This window comes from Rhinichthys klamathensis, unplaced genomic scaffold (genome assembly GCF_029890125.1).
Source record: "Rhinichthys klamathensis goyatoka isolate OS25496 unplaced genomic scaffold, OSU_Roscu_1.1 h1tg000269l_1, whole genome shotgun sequence".
In the NCBI taxonomy this organism is placed as follows: Eukaryota; Metazoa; Chordata; class Actinopteri; order Cypriniformes; family Leuciscidae; genus Rhinichthys; species Rhinichthys klamathensis.
In genome coordinates this window covers 1,597,233-1,607,094 of record NW_026606789.1, presented here as the reverse complement: position 1 = coordinate 1,607,094, position 9,862 = coordinate 1,597,233, and the positions used below count along the sequence as shown (strand labels likewise).

At 39.5% G+C, this 9,862-nt stretch overlaps 1 long non-coding RNA gene across 1 annotated transcript; it reads left to right on the top strand.

Moving 5' to 3' along the window:
- The first annotated feature begins 742 nt into the window (after positions 1–742).
- LOC130102203 (uncharacterized) lies at positions 743–7,418 on the top strand. Its single transcript, XR_008809153.1, has 2 exons — positions 743–1,022; positions 7,198–7,418. It is a non-coding gene; the product is annotated as an uncharacterized LOC130102203 (long non-coding RNA).
- The last annotated feature ends 2,444 nt before the right edge of the window (positions 7,419–9,862 follow it).

Below are 9,862 nucleotides of genomic sequence, written 5' to 3'. Positions count from 1 at the left end.
AAAAACAAATTCCTGAGAAAATGCTAAATAACTATGAATTCTCACAACAATAGGGTCAATATTTGCCCATTTTGTCATCATCTTCTGACTTTCGTTGACATTTGTCAGACGTAGGATTAGTATCAAGTCAGTCTGCATTGTTTAAATGAATCCAGCTATTACGTTGAGCCCCAGTGTGTTGTCGGGCCCACCAGCCTGCACGAAACGAGGATTAGACGGCTGCCTCAAGGCCTGATGACACAGTGTCACAAGCCTGAGTTTACCTGTGTCCCCTCGGCTCATAATATCTAACTCCCTTTTAGTCTGTTTTATAGGACTGAGGTTAGAGTTCGATGGGTGTGGGAATATGAACAGGGCAAAGGCCAGTTGCTACTTGGTTTTACCCTTTCTGGTTCTAGAGGCTGTGTCTCCTTGCATGTCTGTATCAGAGGATGAGGAAGAAATTGTTAGTCTGTTTTAGAATAAACATGAATGGACTTTCTGTTGAAATAGGAAAAGAAGGTGCAATCACTCAAAGAGAGATGACATCATAAACATACACAAAGCAGTTTGGGCGGGGGCAGGTGGTTGGAGAGGGCCCTCCGGGGCGGGACTGACCTATCATGGAGTTTGGGACACACCTGCAAGCGCTACAGGCTTAGGAGATTGGCTGCGGCATGAAAATTACACCTGTGGGGGTGGAGGGGGCCTGTTACATGTAAAGCAAGCTCTCTTTACAAATTCTGTCTCTCTTCTCAAAGAGGTTAAACAGGTAGCATCACCTCGAGCTCCCGGCGACGAGTGTCTTCGTTGAGACAAAGACTTACCTGCTTTGCTTCTCTGTTAGTTTCAACACCCAGCGTCATGTTGGGAATCTGGTTTCCCGCCTCGAGATGGTCTCCTTCCTGGCTTTCGGGGTTGCAAAAATCTTAAAGGGCGTCGTTCGGCCGAAGAGAGAAGAGAAGGACATGCTGGTGAAGCGGCGTAACTGGCGCAGTGTGGGGTCTCTCGTTTTTAGTGGATCGTGTCCCGAGGACGCAAGGGTAACTTTTTAAAAACTCTACCTATTTATATCTGTCTTTTTGTATTGCGATGATTGCTTGAGTTTGTTTGCGCTCGTTGTCCCCACCCTTAGTTTTGTTCCTGTTTGCCAACAAACCATGTCATTGGTAGTTATATTTACAATTTGTACAGTACAAAGTAAAGAACTCATAAGTGATACAGAACAGGAAGTGGGGGATGTTTTTTTTAGTTGGTTGAGGGGCGCTCATAATCTGTATCAAATTCCAATCCATTTAAACAGAAAGAAAAAGGGAGCACAATAGACACAAACCGTCATTCCTTGACTGGATAAACCAGTTTGGGCAGGTAGAGGCAAACCGCCAGACTTGTCAAAGGGGATAAAGAGGGGGCTTAGGAGCCCTCTCTGCTTTTGCTAAAAAATACAGCTTTAGAAGGACGCTCTGTAATATATAATCACTGACAAAAAAGGCCTACAGTAAAGCATTGTTGATAAAGAAAGAGGTTGTATTATTTCTCATTATTAAAAATACTTTTATATACTTTTGATCGAGATAAACTAACAAAAATAGCAGTGTTTAGTTTGTATTTTTCATCAATTTAAGTGTTGTAAAGATTAATTGTATTTGCTCTTCCAATTGCTTGTAGTAAGGCTTGTCTTTGCATGTCTTTTTGGCATGATTTCAGAGGAAGCAAGATGATGATTGCTGTTTTGTCAGCTTCTGATGCGAAAAGCAAACAAGTGCCTATTAGCTTATACGCACTAAGCTGTCGTCTACTCTTTTATCCTTCTTTCTTGATAGTCACGATCGCTGCTTTAGATTAATAATAAGTCCTGTATTGACTTGACACAATCTTGATTTTGTTTCTAAAGGCAGGCTTATGTTGTCCAGTCATTTCATTAATGCTGATAAATGCATTTTAAAAGAGCTTGTCTGCGGTGGAAAGAAAATGTCGGCGAGGCAGCACAATGGATGCACAGTGAGGTGGAGGGTTTTGATTGGTGGGTGGAAGAAAATGAGTCTGTTTCATTCCCTCATCTGAATGAGTCATTTGTCACAGTTCTATGACCCAGCCAGAGCATTATGAGAGTTAAGCTCTACCTGGGACAATGTGCAAAGGTAACAGATCTCCACGTTTGGAGGCCGATGAAGCCTTTATCACAGAGCCGTTAGTGCTGGAAGCGGGCAGCGGTTCTTGTCGTAGTGTTTGTTCCTCCGTGTGAGGGAAGAAAATGGCGTATTAATTACCGCGCGCGGGTGAGAGGTCACGGAAGTGCGGCACATTGAACTTGTGTACTTAAGAGCAGCAATCTGCCACAGTGCACATTCAGTATTTTCATGGGAGGGCATCTATTAGCAGGTGAGCATCTTTTTTTAGACAGTTTTGAAGATGAAGAACTTTTTTTAGGAAGTTTTTAACATGTTTAACATAATTATGCTGAAAAATTAAAGAGGGTTCTCTGGAAATTCTGGATGACGGGGGAAATTACCATCTATTCCACGTATGCAAATGACCCTCATCCACTTCCTATTCCCATTCAAACTTAAGTAAAACATTTTGAGCAAGGAAACATGCCTTATAAAACAGAAAAGGAATAAATCTACTACATATTTCTCTCGTTACATGCACATAGTAGGAAACAACACGTCCATTTAAACCTGAAGAGCAATTAGAGTCGTCAGAGCGAGGCCCGCCTTTAAGTAAGGTTTAGGGTTTCCTCGTCTTTGTTCTTCACAAACTATTGATTAAGGCCAAGCCTAGTTTACCCCTCAGGTTGTCCATTTCAGTATGGAGTCACATTCCAACCAGGAGGGCAGGGTTACCTGATCACACCTCACTCTCAACCCAGAGACCAGTGCAGACAGCCAGGAAAAGTTAAACCTCCACCTGACGGGAGCTGATATGTGAGGGAAAGATAGAGAAAAACAGAACAGGGGACACTTATTCTACCAGAAGGACAGTGATGACGATAGACGAGAACCCTCAAGTATGTGCTTAAAACGTTTTCTGCTTCTGACTTATTCCTGTTCCCTCTCTCTCTTCTTCTTCCTCTTTCTTTCTTTCTCAGAAGGCCTGCTGCACTGGTTTATAATGCTGATGATTAACCAAATAGAGGCTACGGTCTGGGAGAGCAGGTCTGCTTGGGCTTTTCATTGCATGGGTCCTGACTGAGCAAGAGGAAGCTGAAACCTTTTCAGGCACCTGCTGGAAATTTGAGATTTTTTTGTCTTTCTTTCCCCCCCCTTACTTGCTTTTTTTTGTTACTTTACCAGGGTCCCTTTCACGACGGTAAGGTTACAGCCACTCTCTCTACCCTTAAGTTTGCACTCGCTCTCTTTCTATCTTTCCCTCCCATTCTCTTTTTTCTGCTCCCCCTCATTGCTCTGCTCATTTCTCATTTTCTCACGATATCTAAAAATGTTGTTCTTTGTCACAATTTTTCAACACTTTTTTGCTTTGTGGTAATTGCTTTGAATAATTAGCACGATTTTGTGTTTGTTCTTCTCCTTTAACGGTTATAATTAGGTATTTGAAAAGAATAACCCCTACAGATATTACTTCGCAGTCATAAAAAAGTACTTTTTAGATCTAGTCTACTTGTATCTTATTATTCAAATCATATCAGTAATTCATTTCACCACCTTTGTCCAATATTTAGCCATTTGTGACCGAAAACATGTGACTATCAGTATGCTAAAGATGGTGTTTCTCACTTTGTGCGCTACAAACGTTATTCAGTAAACAGGAAGTGTCTAGATCGACCTTCTCAATGGCGAATTTGGTCGCAGGTCAGTCCGGAACAACATTCCAGCTTGCTGTTATCACTACACATTAGCAATAGTCAACCCTTCCCACACTCGCTGTAAATCTCTTTCTCTTAATAAGACAACTGGGTTTTTCAGATTTGTATCATGCACTGTGAGGATGAGCGAATCTTTCAACGCCACCCAGTCAGGCCTTTGTTGCTTTCAGCGCCGTTTAGCAGAAATGCATATTTTTCCCCCCTCTACATTATATTGTTAAAGCGAACAGCCCTCCCAGCCTGGCCATGATGTCAAATCAGACCAGTCAGAACAGGTTTGGGCAATTATTAACTGTCTTAGTGGCCCACTCTGCACTTCAGCTGCAGTTTTTTAGATGAACAAAGCCATGCGCCATACTAGCTCTACCTGTTTTTAAGCAGGTTATTTTGCTGGCATACCCCTTTGTCTGGGACAGTTGACTGAGTCAGAGCTGTTATCAAGCCCTGTTGATACTACATGTAGTTTCTGTGGTTGACTCCCCAACTTATGCCGTTACAGTCTGATTTTAAACAACACAAAGAATTGGTTGCTTATAATACTGTTAACATTATGTTTTGGAGTGTTTCTGATGATAGCATTTGATATATTTCACCGGACTGAGATGTTTTTCACTTGTTAAGATTGATTTGGGTAGTCTTCTCCATCTTACGAGGCAGCATTGGATTTCATTACTTTTTCTAATACTGCCTGGTAATGATGATGATGGCTGTCCACGAACTTCAGATACAGAACTTTTTCTATCAGCACTCTGGAAATATTAGCACTCATCGCTGGCGCTTAGCAGCCATCTTACCGGACAGTGCTGGACTGTGTATCTGTTTTCTAACACTGTCTGGTAACGATGTTTGTTGGGTGACCTCATTACTTCAAGGGGAAGTGCTCGTGTTAGTTCACATCCAGTCATTCAATGGAGAATAATGATATTAGTCTACATGCAACTTACTATACATGTGCTTGTATGTGACATGATGAAGCTACAGAGGGAAAGGCTGTATTATCTTTATGGTAGCAATTCTTATCACAATGTTTGACAGCACTTGTTTTGTCCTTTATTTCCACTGTTGGGATGAGAGAGCCACATGAGGGCATGTGTTTGTTTGACAGTTTGCTTAATGCGTATAGGCCATGTTTCCACAGAAACCATAACGAACTCTCTGCACTTCCTGGTGTGGTCTTAACTGTCCTAGAAAATGCCTTTTAGACTGTATGTTTTTAATAGTGTGAAAACAATATCGTTTAGTACCCAAAACTATATATTTAATTCTATTACAATTACAAATTTAGAAGCAATGCTCAAAGTTAAAGTATAGGCAGTTAGAAAGTTCAAAATGTTGCATAAAGAGATGACCCTTTGCATGAAAAGTCTTTAGAAATTATCTTAATAAATGACTTGAGGGGCTTTGTTTCATTTTTTTTTTTTTTGACGTTGTCCCATTTTGTGTTTCAGACGTCTGAACCGCACCCAGCCTTAGTTAAAGAATACCAGTCGGTTTACTGTTAAACCAGACCTGCTGAAAGTTTCGTAGTCCCCTCCCCCCCTCTTATGTTGAGGGTGGCTTTTGTGATAGCAGGCGAGACGTGATTGGTCCAGCTCGTTTAACCTGCGTGGCACATCCTGCAACTGACACATGAGCTCAGCGTATAACCCTCCCGATAAAAATAGACATAATGACATCCTCAACTCCTCCTCTTCCCATTCCCCCACTCCTTTTATCCCTGACTATATATTTTCCCACAGAAAATCATCTTGGCAAATGTCCATGTTAAACATGTCATTCAGGGGGAGAGTATCTTTATGAGTATCTTTTATGAGGAGCTTTACTTTGAGTAATTTAATTTACATTACAGGGAAATTTTCTGTACACGTAAATCCTGAACTATAATGACCTTTGCCACTTTTTTAGGGTACAGAAAGTCCTGTTTCCTTCATTATGCCATTAAACATGGTGGTTGGGAAGAAGAAATGGTTGTATAGTTGCTTAAGTACTGAATGTTTGTTTAAGGTGGGTGAATTGACTCTCAAATACTGAACCACACCTATATTTGCTTGTATGGGGTACTTTTTTATTCTTCACTTATGTATGTATGTCTAAAATGAACTCGTTTGTCAATCACCACCCCCCCCCCGTATTTACATGACTACGTCATCTACAGTCCCTTAGGCCTTTTGAAATACACGCAGGTTGGCTGTATGTTTGTTCCGAACAAAATTGTTTTATGGGATAAGCCAAACTAAGTACTTTTCTGTATGTTTCATATTCTATTTTTATTTTGTAAGTTAACATCATTTCCTCTTTATTAGGTGTCACAGAGCCAGGCCTGTTGATAGGCGTCTTACCAGACATGGTTAGATCTAATAATTTGTGTCTAATACTGTCTGGTAATGCCGTCCATCACACGCTAATGTCATCTTTTCCCTCTTGAAAGAATAACTTCAGTGTGCTTGAAAGAAGGATGTGGAAAATCAATAATTTTCCTATGCAAATTAAGATCCTGTCATGGTAACTTTTATCAAGATGCATGAAGTTTCATCGTTATGATGCAAACCAGAGCTATAACTCCCAACAGTCTTCACATATGTTATTAATGGGCCATATTTTTTATATGTATGCTATATATGTAATTTTATAAGAAACTGTGAATCCTACACTGGAAGACTGGTATTTTGCAATTCTCTTCCATGTGTTATGAGTCAAAGTTTCTGCAATAAACCCTGCAAGTAAAGTGGCCATGGCAGGAAAGATATCTGGGACATGCACTTTTATGTATATTTTATGTTTTTGCTCAGTGTATGTAGATATTTCATGTGATTACATCATAATTTTTCTGATACAAACTGTAAACTGAGACTGTAGATGTAGGCTAGTACCCACGTTAAATTAGAGTGTATACGAGGCTAAGAAAAAAAACTAGATCAGAAATGGGCATTATAAAAGGATTTTTGTCACTTGCTTGCTGATTACCCAACACAACGATCCTCCAGTGTCACCATGGTAACTAAATTCCACATGGAAAAAAGCTCACAGTGTTCACTACTGGTATGTTGACTAGTTTCTTTCCAACTAACCGTGCTGATTTGCAAATATGTGGATTGGAGCAGCAAAAATGAAAACTGCATCAATTGTAGTGTGTTGAAAGGTACAGAAATAATGAAAACAGTTCAGACTTCAATTGAGTGTGTCTGAGACATTTCTTTCGATTCTATCAGGTCAGTCAGGCATGTATTCAGCGGTCAGGTAAGGCGTATGTAAATCTGCTGCTGGCTTGGTCATTGTGTTCATGTGACTCCTCAGTGGGTCGACCGGAATGCCTGGCCTCAGAGCAAAGCAAGATCCAGTTACATGTGAACAGAGCTCCTTTTTAACTACCTCAATTTGCCCTGTTCTGCCAGGACCTCGTTGTGTTGCTGTGGAAAGCACACTGCCAGTGAGGCCCCTGTCGTACTGAGGTGCAAGGACACCAGGACAATGATATGTAAAAGAGCTTTTACCTTCATGCACCTATGTACTCAAACGCAAACTATACCGTGAATGAACATATGAATGATTCCTTGAAGTTCAAATGTAAAATGACACAATGGCTCAATAAAGTTCAGATACAAAACCAATACAATGGCCCTTTATTTGCTATTTCTGTTATCTCTGAAATATTAGTCTGTCACGGACGGTTTTGTCTGCTGCTATAATGCAGCATTTGGCACCCAACTCTTTTACGACATAAATGAATCTCTTATGTCAACTGTTAGTCTAAAGGCCCATTCACACTAAGCACAAAAAAAAATAGCAGAGTCCACACCACAATTATAATGTTAATGTTACAGAGAAACGATACTTTCAGAAAAAATTTTTCCAGCTGGTGATTAATAAAAACATTGACAGCCAATCAGAATCCATCCTGCTTTAAAAAACTTAGACATTTAAAGCATCAGACGACAAAACTGCAGCATTGGTGTGGACACTAATGTTGTCATCGTTATCTTTACAGTTATCGTTTTTAGTGTGAACGGGCCTTAAATATCTTTTGTAGTAATACAGCAACTAAAAATAACCCTGTTCAGGATTATGATGTTTTTCAAAGACTGCAATTATTTGATCAAAAATATATTACAATTGTGAAATCTTGTGAAATAGTACAATGAAAAAAAATATATATATGTTAATATACTTTTAAATGTAATTTATTCCTGTGATGGCAAAGCTGATTTTTCAGCAGCCATTACACTAGTGTCACATGACCCTTCAGAAATTATTATAATAAGCTGATCTGGTGTTTAAGAAACATTTCTTATTATGATCAATTTTGAAAGTTGTTAATTCAAATTTCCAGAGTAATTGCATTTTTGTGAAGTCACGTGGGTTTAGGGAGAGATCCTTTTGAGTGCAATCCAGAATTATAATTTATAGGGAATGGACGATATACATCCAGACAGGATCTGAAATGTTGTCAAGTGCTTTCAATTAGATACATTTTTTTTAAAGTAGCAAAGGTGTTTCCCCGTGTTTCCCTATCAAGTAAGTTACATCTACAACTTATATAGTATAGTATATCAGCATTTTAACTATTTAACCAGTAATTGGATAATCAAGGAAAGAAATGTGACAAATTCATGTTTGTTTGAACATTATTATAAAAGTGGATACAATGTAAAGCAACAAAGTGTCTGTGAACATTAAAGTGAGTTAAATGCGTCAAGTGAAAAAAAAAAAAAAAAAAAGAGAGCCTGTCATCGCGTGACATCACAAGAGAATTCCACATTGCCGGAAACACAGTGGAGAATTCCAGCACTGGTCTGTGCATGCTCAGATGTAGCCAAACTAGATTCCAACCAACAGAGGGTGAGGTTAACCTATTGGCAATGAAGTGGAACGGGCTGTCAAGATGTACACGTGTTTAAACGGCTGTGACATACAGTACCTTTAGGAAAAGTAGTAGTCACACTGATAGGGAACTCCCCGATTAGTTTGCAAAGGGGTTTTACCACAACTCCAACCTCCCATTCTCAGTTATTTAGATAATTCTGAGAAACTTGAGAGTTTGTTATACGTCTAGCTGCTGGAGAGAGACTGTTCTGTGCTTTGTAAGATTAAACTTTGGGTGTCTTGCGTTCCTTATTTCATTAATGCTCCTCCTTGTACAAAAGAACAACGTCACCCCTCATTTGCTTCGCTAATACAGCAGTTCGTCAGGTTCTGGTGACTGAGAAACAAGGAATGATGGCACAGCATGATGACAATAAGATGACATCAGTCTTTCACCAACTGTGAACAGCATGAAAATGCATAGTTTTTCCTGTCCACTCCTCCACACTCCATTGTGTCTCAAAGTTATGGTGAGTTTTTTTCTTCAAAAACTACATGCATATAAACTCTTCAGTAGGCTACTTCCTGGTTTGTGGCAAAGATGAGGAATAGGACAGTCCACAAAAACAGATAAACAGTCTCTCTCTCTCTCTCTCTCTTTCTCTCTCGCTCTCGCACACAAATAGTCATAAGCAGATGGTGAACCAGGGGAGTTACATGGCTGTAAAACAAACCTGTTTTCTTTGTCCACCTACACAGCGCTCTGTACACAGCGTCTATCAGGTTGCAGCCTACTGGCAAGGTGTGGCTGAAACCAGCAATGTACTTACATACTGTACATGACTACAAGCCACATCTGACGACATGAGGCCACTGCATTAAGAGTTTGTAGCTTCAAGTAAAGGCCACAATCCAACACAAATTCATGCAATGTAAAATAATGTTTTGCTCTTTACACAATCTTTTTGTTTGTATAATATTAAAAATGTGAAGATTATTTGAAATAAAAAAAATGGAAAATTATTATTTTTATTCATTGACCCTCATAATCTAGGCTACCCTATTTTTTGCACAGATAGAAATGGGTCGCATTTTCTTCGGAAAGTTTAAACATTGATTTCTATCCTTTTTATGCCCGGGATGAGTACTTATTCTGCTAAAAAATCGAATAAAATTGTCATTATGTACATTACACACACAAACATATGTGTGGTTTAGGATCAGTTCCTTCTCTCCATGAATTCTTAACCACACTGG